This window comes from Coregonus lavaretus (assembly GCF_964263955.1).
Source record: "Coregonus lavaretus genome assembly, chromosome: 5".
In the NCBI taxonomy this organism is placed as follows: Eukaryota; Metazoa; Chordata; class Actinopteri; order Salmoniformes; family Salmonidae; genus Coregonus; species Coregonus lavaretus.
This window is the reverse complement of record NC_139992.1, coordinates 20424729-20442930: the sequence shown is the minus strand read 5'-3', so window position 1 is coordinate 20442930 and position 18202 is coordinate 20424729. Positions and strand designations below refer to the sequence as shown.

Below are 18202 nucleotides of genomic sequence, written 5' to 3'. Positions count from 1 at the left end.
CTTTATGTAAATGTGATATTTCAGTTTAATTTTTAATAGATTTGCAAACATTTCTAAAAACCTGTTTTCGCTTTGTCATTATGGGGTATTATGTGTAGATTGCTGAGGCGGCAGGTAGCTTAGTGGTTAAGAGCGTTGTTCTAATCCCCGAGCCGACTAGGTGAAAAATCTGTCGATGTGCCCTTGAGCAAGGCACTTAACCCTAATTGCACCTGTAAGTCGCTCTGGATAAGAGCGTCTGCTAAATGACTAAAATGTAAATGTAAAATAGATTTTATTTTTTAATCAATTTTAATAAGGCTGTAATGTAACAGAATGTGGAAAGAGTCAAGGGGTCTGAATACTTTCCGAAGGCACTGTATATAGAAACTTTACAGTTGGCACTATATTAGGGCAGGTAGCATTCTCCTGGCATCCGCCAAACCCGGATTTGTCCGTCAGACTGCCAGATGAGGAAGTGTGATTCATCACTCCAGAGAACGCATTTCCACTGCTCCAGAGTCCAATGGCGGCTAGCATTAAACCACTCCAGCCGACTCTTGGCATTGCGCATTGTGATCTTAGGTTTTTGTATGGCTGCTCGGCCATGGAAATCCATTTCATGAAGCTCCCGACAAACCGTTCTTGTGCTGACATTGCTTCCACAGGCAGTTTGGAACTCAGTAGTGAGTGTTGCTACGCGCTTCAGCACTCGCCGGTCCCATTCTGTGAGCTTTTGTGGCCTACCGCTTTGCGGCTGAGCCGTTGTTGCTCCTAGACGTTTCCACTTCACAATAACAGCACTTACAGTTGACTGAGGCAGCTCTAGCAGGGCAGAAATTTGACGAACTGACTTGTTGGAAAGGTGGTATCCTATGACGGTGCCACGTTAAAGTCACTCAGGTCTTCAGTAAGGCCGTTCTACTGCTAATGTTTGTCTATGGAGATTCCATTTTTTTTGTCTGGCCTAGGGTGACAGAACGGCCAGGACCGGGCCTGAATTATTTTTTTTTGTCACTTTCCACCCAATCTATTATGATAAGCCTTGATTCACTCTTCATCACCTGTTCCTGTGCCTCCTTTATCACTTTACATTTAATTGCAATAAAAAACGTCTGTAGGTACTTTTATGACACACACACACAGTGTCCTACTCAATCAAAAGTTCTTATGTGTGTCCTTGCCAGGGTTTCTATCGGACAGCATCATGGCAGGCCAGACAGTATCCATGAAGGAACCAGTATGTCTGATTGAGAACGACAGTGATGGGAAGCTGTGTGTGGTCCGCAGTGCACTGGACATCCTGGACCAGATTGACCCAGCATGTGGTAGTGGTGGCGGTGGTCGGGCTGTACCGCACCGGCAAGTCCTACCTCATGAACAAGCTGGCTGGGGAGAGGAAAGGTGAACCGCTCAAGCATTTTTTAAACTATGGTCCAAAGTCCAAACAATATACATAACAATATGCATGCCCTCAACACTGTTATATGATTATGTATTAGATCATTATTTCTCATAACAGAAAGTGTTATGTGTACAGCATGTCTATATGTACTGCAGTTGACATTCAGGGTTCGAGAGACATTAGATAGGTCGCACCAAAGTACAGATTTGTCCTGTTCTGACCATATTACGCTTTGACGGTTATTTCTCTCACAAAATTGGGAATTTTAATGCATCCTATTATTGCATTGTGGAAACTAGTTAGTTTCTCTTTCAGTTTTACACTATGAAGTAAAAACAGTTTATTACAGCAACAGTCAGAGCCAGTCATTTCATTAAAGCCCTTGTTTTGGAAGAACATGACTTCTGGAATACCCCAATGAGAACTTTAGTAATTCATATTTGAAGACGTTAAGGTGAGTTTTGTATGTACCCAGTACCAAAGTCTACAGTTTTGTTCTAGCCTCTGCCGAGTCCCCAACAATCGGATGTTCCGGTGTTCAGGGAAAATGGAAAGGAAGCCTGTGATGCGACTTCTGCTTCTGCTCCATCTTAACTCCTCCTCCACATTTACTGGATTGGTTGAACAGTGCAGAAGAGATCTCCTGACAAGTTATTTTTTCTTATCAAGACCAGTACGTACGGGTTCTACACTGAACAGAAATATAAACACAACATGTAAAGTGTTGGTCCCATGTTTTATGAGCTGAAATAAAAAATCCCCAAAATACTCCATAGGCACAAAAACCTTATTTCTCTCAAATTTGGTGCATACATTTGTTTACTTCCTGTTAGTGAGCATTTCTCCTTTGCCAAGATAATCCATCCACCTGACAGGTGTGGCATATCAAGAAGCTGATTAAACAGCATGATCACTACACAGGTGCACCTTGTGCTGGGGACAATAAAAGGCCACTCAAATGTGTAGTTGTCACACAACACAATTCCACAGATGTCTCAAGTTGAGGGAGTGTGAAATTTGCATGCTGATGGCAGTTATGTCCACCAGAGCTTTTGCCAAAGAATTGAATGGTCATTTTTCTACCATAAGCTGCCTCCAACGTCGTTTTAGAGAATTAGTACGTCCAACCGGCCTCACATCCGCAGACCACGTATATGGCGTTGTGTGGGCGAGCGGTTTGCTGATGTCAACGTTCTGAACAGAGTGCCCCATGGTGGGGTTACGGTATGGCCGAGCATAAGCTACGGACAAAGAACACAATTGCATTTTATCGATGGCAATTTGAATGCCCAGAGATACCGTGGGGAGATCTTGACTCCCATTGTTGTGCCATTCATCCGCCGCTATCACCTCATGTTTCAGCATAATGCACGGCCCGATGTCGCAAGGATCTGTACCACAGGAGGCTGCTGAGGGGAGAATGGCTCACAATAATGACTAGAACGGAGCAAATGGAATGGCATCAAACACCTGGAAACCATGTTTGATGTATATGGTACCATTCCGCTCCAGTAATTAACACAAGCCCGTTCTCCCCAAATAAGGTGCCACCAACCTCCTGTGATCTGTACACAATTCCTGAAAGCTGAAAATGTCCCAGTTCTTTCATGGCCTGCATACTCAACAGACATGTCACCCATTGAGCATGTTTGGGATGCCCTGGATCGACGTGTACGACAACGTGTTCCAGTTCCCGCCAATAACCAGCAACTTCGCACAGCCATTGAAGAGGAGTGGGACAATGTTCCACAGGCCACAATCAACAGCCTGATCAACTCAATGTGAAGGAGATGTCGTGCTGCATGAGGCAAATGGTGGTCACACCAGATACTGACTGGTTTTCTGATTCACGCCCCTACTTTTTTTTTGAAGGTATCTGTGACCAACAGATGCATATCTGCATTCCCCAGTCATGTGAAATCCATAGATTAGGGCCTATTGAATTTTTCAATTGACTGATTTCCTTATATGAACTGTAACTCAGTAACATCTTTTAAATTGTTGCATGTTGCATTTATATTTTTGTTCAGTATAGTTTCAGGCATTTGCTTTTACACCTGCTACTTTAGGTTAGTTATATCCTGACCAGGTGTTCTAGGTTGGTTCTGTGGATATATGGAGAGTGGAAAAATAAATTCCATTCATGACCTGTGACGCATCTTGTTATTGCACTGGCTACTAGACTCACGTTCAGTCTGTCAGCATGATATGTAATTTTAAAAGGTTCATCTGAAAACCAGCTGTCTTGAGTAAACACTTTACATCCAGCTGCCTCTTTACAGATTCCTTATTTTAATGTCCTAAGAACAGTTTTTATCCTCTGTCCTCAAGGTTTTGCCCTTGGAGCCACCATCCAGTCCAAAACTAAGGGCATCTGGATGTGGTGTGTGCCTCATCCTGAAAAAAGAGACCACACCCTGGTGCTGCTGGATACAGAGGGGCTGGGGGATGTGGAGAAGGTGGGAGGTCAAAGTTCACTCTGTCAACACATTTCGAAACATTACATTTAGCATAAGCATCTACTGGATTGAGTTAATTGATCTCTTTTTATACAATAAGGAAATATTGATCCTGAATCCTGAAATACAATACCTTGGATGATAATATTGATAGAGACTGATATTTTGTGGTCTTGATGAGATTACAGAATACAGCGTAACTACTGTAGGATTCTGCATACTGCTTTGTTTTTCAAATAGGGAAAGTCCCATGTTATCTCAATGGACAGTGTCCAGTACTGATAACAGATTTCATTACCTGTAATGTAAGATGTATATTACTGTACGTCTGGGGCTGGCAGTTAATGCACAATCTAATGTTTGTAATGTGGACCCATCGTATGGTGAAGCTCAAAAGAGATTATATATATATATATATATATATATATATATATATATATGCATGCAAGGTGGGAAAGTACGTCACATTTGTGGGTTGCTGACCTCATACTGTATATGGCTGATATAACTAAATGGTTGTTGGCTCAACAAAGTAACTATGTTTACTGAAAATACTGAAGCAGTGTCTTGTCCAAAAAATATTGTACTGATGTACACTGTGGACATACATAAAGCAGGTTAAAAACATACAGCTGAGGCTTATTGTAGAGTTTAAACAAATGTCATGCTGTAACATAAAACAAGTTAAAAACACACAGCAAAGTAATGGCTTGTTCTAGAATTGTAACAAACTTAATGCTGGATTTTCCTCACTGACTTAATTTCACTCTAGTATGAACAGAATACCAATGTGTTCCTTCTGTTGTGTCTGCAGGGTGATGAGAAGAATGACAACTGGATCTTTTCCCTGGCTGTCCTGCTCAGCAGTACTCTGGTGTACAACAGCCTGGGAACCATCGACAACAACGCCCTGGAGAAACTACAGTATCCTTCAGCAGGCCAGCAGCTGGCCTATAAACAAATGTAGATCTATCATTCTAATTTGGTTAGAGGAAATTTCCACAATCACACAATGAGAGTAAGGATCAATCCTTTCTGATTCTTTGAGTCAGACACCAGTTTACAATACAGTGCAGTGTTATGTTAGTAGTGCTGAGCGATTAACCAAAATGTTGGTTATATTTAGGTTTTTAAACAACTAATTGACAGACATCGGTTCAATTAATTGAATTCCATTTCTTTCGTTTTTTTCTGTGAGCTCGATGTGCAGTTTCTGTAGAGATAAATCAGATCAAGCCTGAACTGTGCGACGAAGTAGGGAGTTGTAGTTTCCTACAGGCCAATATTCTACATAATTTAGCGCAGAAAACGTGGTAATTGACTACAATGACCATAATCCATTGCGCGCCCGCTTAAACTTGTCCGGTCTGTGCAGCGCAGAGAGAAGAGAGAACGTGTGAACTGCGCGAGCTTGAAAATACATGATCTAAGTGACTGATAGTTGGTATTCAGCAGTCATAAAAGTATGCCTTATTTACTTTGAAGAACTACTAAAATAGTGATTTTTTTCAGACAGCATAGGCAGCAGCTCTATAGAGATGAGATGATAACTTGGAATGAAATAATAAAACAAATATTTTATTAATGTACTGTGAATAAATGATGGTTAATAAGTGATAAGCTGTAATAGGCAGTCACTACCATCATGGGACTTTTATTAATTGTTTATTCTGTGTTACAGTATTCAACCCATATAGTGCATTTTAATGTCTAAACAAATTTATCGAAAACGTGATTATTTTTTAAATAATCGAACAGAAACCGAACAGACCTCAAAAAGCGCTAATTGCTCAGCACTATACTGTATGTTAGTATATCTGGTTTCATTTAGTCCTCAACACCACCCTTTACAGCTATGTGACAGAACTGACAGAGCACATCAAGGTGAAGTCCAACCAGCGAGACGGGGAGGAATCTTCAGAGTACCTGCGTTACTTTCCTTCCTTTGTGTGGACAGTCAGAGATTTCACCCTGACCCTGGAGGTTGATGGAAGACGCATCACAGCCAATGAGTACCTGGAGAACGCTCTTAAACTGAAAACAGGCGAGAATTCTAACTAGCACATAACTGGATTGATGATAGTAAATATGAATGTATGAATACATACATCAAATATTGTTGCGCACATAAAAGTAGTTAATTTAGGCTTATATGCATATTTTTCAAGGTCAAAGGTTCAGCAGTACAACCTGCCTCGTAGCTGCCTGCGGAACTATTTCTCTCCTCGCTGGTGCTTTGTGTTTGAGAGGCCAGCCAGCAGAGACAAAATGAGACGTATGGAGGAGCTGACCGATGCTGACCTGGAGCCCTCCTTTGTGGAGCAAGCCAAGGAGTTCTGTGATCACGTCTTCAAGGAGGCCAAGACCAAGACCCTGAAACAGGGCCTGAAAGTTACCGGCAGACGTGAGTATAATTATTATAATACAACAAATATACTACAGTACAACAGCTGATACTACAACCACCAGTGCCACCACTACTACCAATACTACTACTACTACTACTATTTTTTTTTTTTTTTTTTTTAGTCATTTAGCAGACGCTCTTATCCAGAGCGACTTACAGGAGCAATTAGGGTTAAGTGCCTTGCTCAAGGGCACATCGACAGATTTTTCACCTAGTCAGCTCTGGGATTAGAACCAGCGACCTTTCGGTTACTGGCACAACGCTCTTACCCACTAAGCTACCTGCCGCCCCACCAGCACCACCACCAGCACCACCAGCACCACTACAACTACTACCATTTCCTTTACTACTTCTACAAGTAATACTACTATTTATACTACTTCCATCCATACTACATCCATCACTACCACAACTATACACTGAGTGTGCAACACATTAGGAACACCTTCCTAATATTGAGTTGCACCACCTTTTGCCATCAGAACAGCCTCAATTCGTCAGGGCATGGACTCTACAAGGTGTCAAAAAGCGTTCCACAGGGATGCTGGCCCATGTTGACTCCAATGCTTCCCACAGACTGGCCAATAAAAATAAAAGATTAAGATGGGCAGTCTGAGATATGGCTTTTTCTTTGCAACTCTGCCTAGAAGGTCAGCATCCCGGAGTCGCCTCTTCACTGTTGACGTTGAGACTGGTGTTTTGAAGCTGCCAGTTGAGGACCTGTGAGAGGCGCCTGTTTCTCAAACTAGACACTAATGTATTTGTCAGCTTGCTCAGTTGTGCACCGGGGCCTCCCACACCTCTATCTATTCTGGTAAGAGCCAGTTTGCGCTGTTCTGTGAAGGTTGTAGTACACAGCGGTGTACGAGTGTTATGTGAATTATTAAACAAACGATTTCAGTGTCTCTGTGCGTCTCCCAAAAGGTTGTAAGTCTTTTGGGATTTAAGTAACGGACAGAGTCCCGATCTGCATTGTCAGAGATCTTTATTCATTGAGAATTCTGCCATCACAATTTCAGAGTCCATCTTTTATACTCATACAAAACAATCCCTCCCCTCTGTAGGCGGGCTGTAGTTTTCCACTCTAAAACTGCTCTCCTGACCATCAGTTCACACACACACACACACACATATACACACATGCATACACACATACACACACACGCATACACACACACATACACACACACACATGCATACACACTTTCTTATCATAGCCTGCATTCCTCAGTTATTGCCGTTCTCACAATATTCTGCACCATGTTTTCATACTCATTAAAAAGCCTAACAGTTTCTCTACTCCCTAAATTCCTCAGTTATCAGTTGCCTGTAGGCAGTTCTCCTTGTCCTTTGTTGTCTGGCCTAACTCTTACTCACATTGCTAAATAGTGGCTCAATGCCATAGTCTTTACTGGTCCTACACTCACACATTATACACCGTTTCAGGGTGTAATAATTAGTCATTAATAATTAATCTATCAATTCCACCCTTTGACTAAATATTACGCACATACAGAATACAGTATATGTTGTTATAGAAATGAATAGCAATGGTACCTAACCTGTTTACCCACTATCTGGAAACAACAGTCTAAGCCTATAGTGAAGAACATTTGCTTCATCACATCCTGCAATATTGATTAATTAGTACATCATACTTAAAACAAGACTTTAATACACAAAAATCATAACAATAACTTTGAAACTAGAGATTTGTAGTTCTTGGTTAACATCCAATCACAGCTCTTTGTTAGATTTTCACTGCAACCTTCACACATTAGAACTAAGAAAAGTTTCATCCAGTCTCAAACTATCTGAATCGTCGTCATCCTCCACCAAGCCTGGTAGGTCATATCTTTCATTCCTTAGGTCGGAGTCCGGGATTGGGCCGTATCTCACCATCTGTTGGGAAACCGCCCTCTCCATCGCCTTGCTCACCAACCCTCGGACACAGGGAATAAGACAACATCCACAAAGAACAAGTATACCCATAGAAGCTATAGCTGCACCCAGAATAGTTACAACAATAGTTTTCCATTTACCAAATATGTTATTAAACCAACCGTTTAGGGAGCTATCAATACCAGAGTTCTCAGCCAGTTCGTTCGCCAGCGTGGTGAGTCCCTGAAGCGCTTTGGTCACGGACCCGTCCGGTGCTGTATTGTTGGGGATGAAAGTACAGCACATAGATCCAAACAGAACACAAACTCCGCCCCGCTCAGCCAAAAGCATATCTAAAGCTATTCTATTCTGCCATGCCATTAAGCTAGTTGCCGCTGTCTGCTCAGCCAATCCCTTTATTGCATCACGAGTGTGGTTTATAAATCTTTGCTGGTTATAGTAAATATAAATTTTCCAATCTACGTTTTTATTAATTGTTGACCACCAGAAAAGACTTGATTCAAACCCAGCTGCGATCTGATTCCTAGCTTTGAATTCTTCTGGAACCCCTCGAGGTACTCCTATCCCATCAATATATATCCTTTCATCAAAGGATCCCGGGAGGAGGTCCCGCTTTCTACGTGACAACTCACCAGTCTCTGACACGTTTGATTGTTTGATGAGAGTGAAGGGCATTACCAGCTGAGCTAGCGCACAGGATCCCATCCAATTAGTATGTAGGTGAGGCCACAGTCTGTTATCACCACACAACCACCAGATGTCAGCACGGGCCTGGTTTTGGTTCCTAAAATCCTCTGGCTGCAACCAAGAGGAGAGATTAGTCATGGTCTCTTTAGTTGTGACATTCTCTGTGTGGGAGCAGGAGCTAAGATGCCCTACCCTGTATCCTATCTTATCAGTCCTAGAGAAACAATAGTAAGACTCCCTTGAGACTTCAAACGGAGGTAACCTAGGTCGGGGTGACTTTGTTATCGGGGGATACAGATAGTGCAAGTTACTACAAGACTCCTTCACCACATTACCAGGTGGCTTGAACAATTTAATCATGCAGGATAAACCTGACGGAGAGTTAAAGCCCGTCAAGGGGAACGGAGTAGTTGTTAACCTTGGTTTGGCTGTCCCACAGGCATAACAGTCCTCTTTAGACATAGTTCTTGCCGTATACTGAATCCATTCCAACCACAGGTTAGGATCCCTATACCCCGTCTCCACCTGTACTACTTCCTTCAGGTCTATAGTTTGCACTATCTTCACCACAGCCCCGGTCTCACTACCTCCCTCAGAGAGGTTTACTCTATAGGGTGCCCCAGTTGAAGAGGATATCTCACTTGTCAGGTCTGTAACATCTGCTGGGTTGATTACTACCCAGAAAGCCACTAATGGGTCTCCACAACATTTGCGGTCAAATCCCATATACCACATTCCCTCATCCGTAGCCTTTACCTGTTTTAGCGTAATTCGGACTTTCAGACAGTACCTACCCTTATATGGGTCGCACTGCCATTTCTGGTAATTCCCTACTTTCACAATACTCCACCTGTCCTTAAACTATGTATGGAGATTGACATATCCCCCCCGCTCGGTATGAGCAACTACATGGTCCCAGGATGTACATGGTGACATACATATATATCTCCCATCCTTTACGATACTACCAGCCAGTAGTCCCCAACTCCCCAACTGGTCCGCAAAGACCTCAAAGGTGATGTCCTTCCCTATAGTCCCTAGTACTTCCCCTTTCCCTACGTCTAGCTGTCTCCTATGCCTTCGTAGACTGTGTTCAGGTATTATTTTATCAACTTGTGTTAGGTTAACTACTACTTCTGGCGGATCAGGAGGGTTTGAGTGTGTTAGGAATATGGCCCCCACAATCAGACAGCTACCTACAGTCAGGAGACCTGTTAATCCCCACCCTCACCCTGACAACATGTCAGACACCAGAGGCCAACCCATTGCTTTACCTTCTATCGAACTCACACAGGGATGATCAGACAGGGTAAGGGAATCTTCGTTAAGGAGCCAACCCCCGAGCCCTAGTGGTGATCGGTTCTTTCTCCTAACTCTGTGTTTGTTCGTCAGGTGTAGCTGGGTTTACCTTTTTACAGTGTGTGACATGCACCCAGGTGGATCTTTCCGCAATTCTTACAGCGAAGGCCGTTACCAACAGGACCTGATATGGACCTTCCCAACGGGGCTGCTTCCAGTCTTTCTTCTTCAAGGATTGGATCCACACCCAGTCACCTGGTTTGATGGAGTGGGTTACCTTCTCCTTTAGTTCTCCTGTGGGGCACAAAATCTTTGACATACGTGTTTGGTTAATGAACAGTCTTCTCATGTGTTGTGCCAACGTGTCTTCTACTTCTATGTCTGCCTGTTCTGGCCCTGCCAACTGCGGCATCCTGTAAGGTCTTCCAAACACTTTCTCAAAGGGGGACAATCCATTCTTATCTGGTGTTATTCGGATAGTCATTAGTACGATTGGCAGACATTGTACCCAATTCCTTCCTGTGCTCATGTGAGTTTTTCGTAATCTAGCCTTAATCGTCTGATTCATGCGTTCGATAAGTCCAGCCGATTTCGGGCTATACGAACAATGCTTCTTCATGTTTATTTGTAACTTCTGTCCAATATGATCTATTACTTGATTAGCAAAATGGGATCCATTATCAGAAAAAATTGTTTCTGGAAGGCCGAACCTTGGCATTATATCCTGGCATATTGCTTTTGCTACTGTTATAGCACCTGCTGAGGAGGTAGGGAAAGCTTCTACCCATTTAGTGTATTTGTCTATTATAGTCAAACACCACTTCTTTCCCTCACTCCTGGTCAGCTCTATAAAGTCCATTTCTAATAGTTGAAAGGGGTACTTAGCCGGAGGGTACTCACCCAGAGGTGCCATTTGTCTGCCCTGGTGATTACTTTGAGCACAGATAACACATCTTGAACAAAAGTTTTTTAAATAATTTGTAATCCCATATGCAACAAAGTGTTGTCTAATCTGCTCTACCATCCCTCCGGTTGACACATGGCTTTGCCCGTGTGTCAATATTGCAGCATATCTAAAACAGTGATTTCGGGAGAATTGGTAAGCTATCTTTGACCCATATTCCTTCCTTATTTACTGCGCCTTGCTTCACCCATCTGTGAACTTCCTTAATTGGGGCCCTACTGTAGCTCTCTATAAGTAGATCCCTGTCTATCGAAACTTCCTCTTTTGACAGCTGACTGGAACCAGAGAAGTGTTTTGACCCAGCCTTCTTAGCTTCCTCATCTGCCTTTGCATTCCCCAAAGTAATGCTATCCTTCCCTGTAGTATGCGCCTCACACTTACATATTGCGAGCTTTTTTGGTAATAGTACTGCATCTAGGAGGTCAAGAATCAACTTTGCATGTGTTATTGGTTTACCCGAAGTCATAACCATTCCTCTATTCTTCCACTGGGCAGCAAAGACATGTACGGTATTAAAGGCATATGCACTGTCGGTATAGATAGTTATAACCTTCCCTTTACCCAGTTGGCATGCTTTTGTTAATGCCACTATCTCTGCCTGTTGGGCAGAGTAGTTTCTTGGCAATGGTTCAGCAGCTAGAACCTCGATCTCTGTCACTACAGCATAACCAGTTGCATTCGTGCCATCAGGATTCTTCCTAGAAGATCCATCAACAAACATTGTTACTTCACAAAATGGTATAGCTAAGTCTGTTAAATCAGGCCTGGGTAGTACTATTTTTTTCAGTTTCTTCAATACAGTTATGGGGACTACCATCATTCACAACTGGAACCAATGTTGCAGGATTCAGTGTTGTACATCGTTCAATAGTTAGATTTGGCATGTTCAGCAATCTTATCATACAAGATAGGTGTCGTGCTGGTGACATGTACGTCATCTTGTGTTCCAATAGCAGAATTGACACTGCATGTGGAACTTTTAAGGTTAGATCATGGTATAGTACTATTGAAGCTGAATCCTGCACTGCATTAGCAGCTGCCACAACTGATTGCAAACAGACAGGCATTGCCTGAGCCACCTCATCAAGTCTGGAAGAAAAATATGCTACCGGTTTATTTTTGTCCCCATGTTTTTGTGTCAGTACTGATGTCATATATCCCTCTCTACAATCCACAGTTTGAGTGAATGGTCTGTCATATCTAGGGAACGCCAGCACCGTTGAAGAGGTCAATAATTGCAATAAGATCACTCAATTTTCCAGTGTGTAATGCATAATGGGGAATCCATGCTCGACAGTAATTTATCATTCCCAAAAAGCTCATCATTTGTTTCTTATTCAGAGGTTTAGGAGCTTCTAATATTGCTGTTTTTCTTGACGAGTTTAGGGTTCTCCCATCCTGCGTTATCGTGTGACCTAGATATATTACCTCTTTCTGCCAGAGTTGTAGTTTATTTTTACTGACCTTGTGCCCTTGTCCTGCCATAAAAGTTAACAACTGGAGAGTATCCTTTTTACACCCCTCCTTCAAGGGGTTTGCTACCAGTATATCATCGACGTATATCAAAATTTGGCTCCCCTCTTGGGGTTCAAACATTCCCAGGTTACGTGTGATAGCCTGGGAAAAAATTGTAGGACTTATTTACCCCCTGTAGTTCCATTACCATTCGCCAATCATTGCTTGGAGCTGCCTTCTTTACTGGAAATACAGGTGAATTACACTGTGCCTCATCCCCCGAGATTACCACTCCACCTTTGTGTAAGTGGTCAAATGTGGGAGTAATCCCTATAATGGCTTCTGGTTTCATTGGATATTGTTTTTGGTATGGCCTATTGTTTGACCGCGGAACCACCTGGACTGGAGTTAACCCCACATCGGCTGGTCCCTTAGACCACAACTCTAGAGGTACAATCTCAAGGTCTCTTTCTTGATCCTCTGAGGAAAATGTCTGGTCATCAATTATCATCCTATGTCTAGGTGCACAGCGGGTGTGGAACCTGCTCTCCAATTCAACTTCCTACGATGTCGGCCGGTTGATTGGCTATGTTGGTCCCCGTTAGGAGCAGTCTGCCCGTCTTTAACATACTTTGCCTGTGTCACCCATTTCCCCAGATCTAACCACTCCTCTTGAGCTTCCTTTGCCAAGGAGACATGTGGGCTCCATCTCTCTCTATAGAATTGCTGACTCTGTGGCCCCAATTCGACTTCTGCCGCTGCATGGGTGTCATTATAATGAAACCATTTCAAGCCTATTGTCCTTTCTGAGCTTCCTCATATTCTTTACTAGGGCCAGAGTGTGTATTATACCACAGAGTACAATGTAAGTCATCCTCTGTCATTTTAGGTGAGTCAGGTAATAGGGTTTTAGTCAAGTCTACTAAGGTCTTTGGTATGTCTGAGTTACCTCCCCTCAACAGGTCCTGGCTATACCAATAACATGGTTCCCCTTCACCACTTACAACCATATTATCTTTTACCACATGAGCCTGCATTCCCCTCACTGTCGGTCTTACTTCTATGTTTAACTGCGTCATCGCATCTCTTCCCAATAGATTAACAGGACATTGTACTGAAATCAGTACAGGAAGAGTAGCTTCACTCCCTGTCTTTACATGTTTCAGTGTTACTGGTGCAGACAGTTGTTCAATACCTTTATGACCAGAGGCTGATCGCACTATAATCTTTTCTCCATTAATGTCAATTCCCTCTGGTGCATTATCTTTACAAATACAGGTACGGTCTGCCCCAGTATCACAGAGAAATGTTATCTTTTTACCCATTACTGTCAATGTTAAGTATGGTTTCTGTTCCTGTTGTAATGCCAAATCTACAAGAGACAGATCAAAACACCTCCAGTTCTCTCTCCTGCTTCTCCTGATTTCTCTCTTCCTCCCACTCTAGTCATGCCTCCTCTTCTTCCTCTGATTCTGTCTTTCTCCCCCTCTCTCTTCCTCCTCTGCCTGGATTATACTTTCCTCCTTTTCCTCTCTTCCCCTTCTGCTTACAGTTTCTTGACTGGTGCCCTTTCCTTCCACAGTGACAACACGGTTCCTCACATTCTCTAGCAAAATGTCCCGTTTTGTCACAATTGAAACACTTCCATTCACTCCTGCCTCCACTATTACCGTTGCCTCTCTTCTCTCCTAGGTCCTTCCAGTCTCTCCTACCTCCCATCTCCCCTAGGACTGCCACTAGGTACTCAGCTCCCTTCGCTTCCTTTCTCTTGTTTCATTCCTTTACATTCTGTTCATGATGGATTGCATAACGTTTAACCTCAGCTAAGGTGGCCGTCCCCCAGCCAATTAGGGTATTTTTTATTGTTTGAGAGATTTCTGGCCTCATTCCACTTAGGAAGGCAATCTTTAACTGTTGGTGATACGGACCCTCTGGTGCCCCTGGTCCTGGATCTATTAGCCCACTGTTTGCATTGAACACATATCTCAGTCTCTCTAGGTATTGACTAATAGTCTCACTGTCTCCCTGTTTACACTCATAGACTTTGGAGAAGTCGGCATGTCTGTGATAATATTCTCTCAGATTATCACAGAGTTGTGCCAACCTATCTCCATAAGCCCATCCTTCTGCCCACTCTAGGACCTGCGCATTCCCATCTCCGGGAACCCAGTTCCCTCTCACTGCCGCCCAGTCTTTTAACACTATCTGTCTGACTGCCCTCTCTAGTTCCCCTGTATTCAGCTTAAAGCTGGCGGTCAGCCCTTCCATATCTCTTCTGAACTGGTGTATCCCCGTCTTGGGGTGGGGTAGCCCTTCCACTGCTCTCACTACATCTCTCTGAGTCCATGCTCTGTATACTTGTAAGGTATCAGGCTGGTTGTCTTCTCCTGCTCTGGGGTTTGGCAGGGCTATTAAGGGATAGGATTGCTCCATTTTACCCTTACCACTGCCAGCCCCATCTGATTCTATCCCCTTCTGACTCTAGCTTTTTCCTTTTCTCTTTCTCCCTTTTAGCCTCCTGTCTGACTTTCTCTGCCCTTGTCCTGTACTCCTCTACCTCTGGCTCTTCCTCACCTTCATCTTCCCTTCCTCCTCCAGCCCCTTCTTCCTCATAGGGAGGTGGGGCCGGTGGGGGGGCGACATTATTCCCCTGCACTCTCCTTCTCCTCCCTACGTATTCATCATCTGGATTTTCTCTCCATGCCTGGTCTGCCAAGTTTGGATATAACCTTTCTGCCCTCTGCTCTGGGAGAGGCACGGAGACCTCAACCTTCACTTCTCTTTCACTCTCACTCACTTCTCTTTTCTTCCTGCCTTCTTCCCGCTTTCTAGCTTCTACTAGCCACACCCTGGCTGTTTCTAAGCCCTCTCTTTTCTGTTTCTTTAGATCAGTACCACAATTTACATGCATTTGTTTAATCATGGTTGCCAGTTTAATTACATAAAGTCGCCCAGTAAAGCCATATTTCTTTCTCCAAATATGTCCATAATACACATTTAGTTTGTCTCGCATTTCCATGTATTTCTCGTCCCCAGTAAATTCTGGGACCTCTTGTGAGGATTTGCCCCCCATGGTTGGTACTGTTAAAAATCCCTTAGCAATTCAAAACAGCTTCACACCACAACACCTGGAATCACTCCTCCCTGTATAGGTATTCTTGACTAGTCCCCCAGAATTATATCCTACTCTACGGAGGAATTTATCCCCACAATGTAATCTTGATAATTCCTGACAGTCTCATACAACAGGAATGGGTTCTCCCTCCTCTATACAACCACCTGGAATTATTCATAGATGTGACTTTTGAGCAAACATTAGGTCTCAAACGTATACAACCTTACATGATTATTGGTTAACACCATCGGTAACACGGAGTTTGTAAGGCTCCAGAACGGATAGAGTTACAGCAAAATCTACAGTTGTTTGTGACTTTTGACATGACTAATATTCTATTTCTCACACATGTGTAATGAATACTCGGACAGAGTGGTAAGATCCAATCGCAGAATAGCGATGCTTTATTAAAGTACAGACAAGGGAAAGGCTTAATCGTGGTCGGGCGGGCTGTGGTCAAAACCGGGCCAGGCATAGACAGGCAGGGGTACCAAAGGAGCGGGCTTAGTCGTAGTCGAGGTCACAGGCACAGGATCCGAGAACGGTAATCACTGGGGTAGACAAGTAGAGGATTAAGCAATACGGGGAGTCAAATAACAAGGCACTGGTCGGATACACGGGTAATCAAAACAACAAACTCTCTCTCTCTCAGTCCGAACAAAACGCTTAGCAAGTCACAATGGAACAATACCTCGCGCCGACTGAGCTTCTGAGCACACCTTAAATCCTATACTAATTACTGACAGGTGTGCTCAGAACTCAGGTGAACCAGATCGAGTCTGATGACTCCCCCTCTCAGTAGATCGGGGAAGTGTCAGACTCTGTCTAGATCCTGCCAAACCCCGATCCCTTACAGTATCCCCCTCCCCAGGGCCGGCTCCTGACGGCCTTCTACCTCTACCGGGTGGTCTTCCTCTGGGTCGGGGTCCTGGCTGATCTGGGTGCTCAGCGTGGAAAGTGGCCTTGAGAGCGGGATCCAGTATATCCTTAGCCGGAACCCAGGACCGTTCCTCAGGTCCATATCCCTCCCAGTCCACGAGATATTCGATGCCCCCTCGTCTCCGTCTTGACTCCAGTATCTCGTGGACTGTATAGATGGTGTCCTGTTCATCCTCCAAAGGTGGTGTAGTAGGTTGTTGAGCGATTGGTGGATACATCGGGCTATAATGGACAGGTTTCAGCAGGGAGACGTGGAACGTAGGGTTTATCCTGTAGTGTCGAGGGAGGAACAGACGGTAGGTGACAGGGTTAATACGCCTCTGTACTTTGAAGGGACCAATGTACCTGGGTTGGAGCTTCTTGCAGCTCCGTCGGAACCGCAGGTCTCGGGTAGACAGCCACACTCGTTGCCCGGGTTGATAAATGGGAGTAGGTCTCCGGCGTCGGTCGGCGTAGGTCTTTTGTTGTTGTGAGGCTTGGCTGAGATGTTGATGGGCCGTCTCCCAGACCTGCGCACTCCGACGGAACCACTCGTCCACCGCCGGTACCATCCCTGATGCGGTATCCCACGGAAACAGGGGAGGTTGATACCCTAGAACACACTGGAAGGGCGTTAAACGTAGGGAGGTGTGAATGAGTGAGTTCTGAGCATACTCTACCCAAGGAAGGAATCGACTCCACTCTTGCGGTTGCCGCGAACATTGTTGCCGTAGATATTTCCCAATTTCCTGGTTGAGCCGTTCTGTCTGCCCATTGGCCTGGGGATGATATCCGGAGGTTAGGCTAACCGAAATGCCCAAGCGTTCGCAGAACGCCTTCCATACCCGGGATACAAACTGGGGTCCCCGGTCGGAAACAATATCCTCCGGGACACCAAACTGCCGGAACACCTGGGTAAACATAGTCTCAGCCATCTGAGTGGCGTTAGGCAAACGGGTCATAGGTACTAACCGACACATCTTGGAGAAACGATCGATGACCACGAGAATTACAGTATGGCCCTCTGATTCAGGTAGGTCGGTAATAAAGTCCATAGCAATGTGCGACCATGGTTGTTGAGGAGTTGGCAATGGCATCAGCTTACCCTCCGGTAGTGCACGAGGTACCTTGGACTGGGCACATACTGGACAGGATAAGACATAGTCTCTGACGTCATCTGCGAGGGAATCCCACCAGTATTTTCGGCTGATGAGTCGTGTCGTTCGAGTGATTCCAGGATGACCAGATCCCAGCAATGTGTGGCACCATTCCATCAGTTGAGGGCGAAGAGAAGCTGGCACAAACACCTTAGACTCCGGGGTTTCTGGAGGGGCTGGTTCCGCTTGTAAGCTCTCCTGAATCGTGTCATCAATAGCCCACCTCACCGGTCCAGCACGGTAACTCATGGGGAGAATAGTTTCTGGCTCCACGGGTCTTTCCGTGCGCTCGAACCGTCGGGAAAGCGCATCCGCCTTACCATTCTTGGACCCGGGGATATAAGACACAGTGAATCGGAACCGGTTGAAGAATAAAGACCACCTGGCCTGTCGGGAGTTCAGTCGTTTGGCGCTGTGAAGATACTCCAGGTTGCGGTGGTCCGTGAGCACCTGGA

The 18202-nt window shown here is 44.4% G+C and overlaps 1 pseudogene across 1 annotated transcript in view; it reads left to right on the top strand.

Annotated features, from left to right (window-relative positions):
- The first annotated feature begins 1186 nt into the window (after nt 1-1186).
- LOC311129592 (guanylate-binding protein 3-like) overlaps nt 1187-18202 on the top strand; it is a 29100-nt pseudogene continuing 12084 nt past the window's right edge. The window contains exons 1-5 of the transcript in view: nt 1187-1383; nt 3716-3843; nt 4658-4767; nt 5697-5894; nt 6012-6247. The product of the transcript in view is annotated as a guanylate-binding protein 3-like (transcript). The remainder of the gene's footprint in view (nt 1384-3715; nt 3844-4657; nt 4768-5696; nt 5895-6011; nt 6248-18202) is intronic.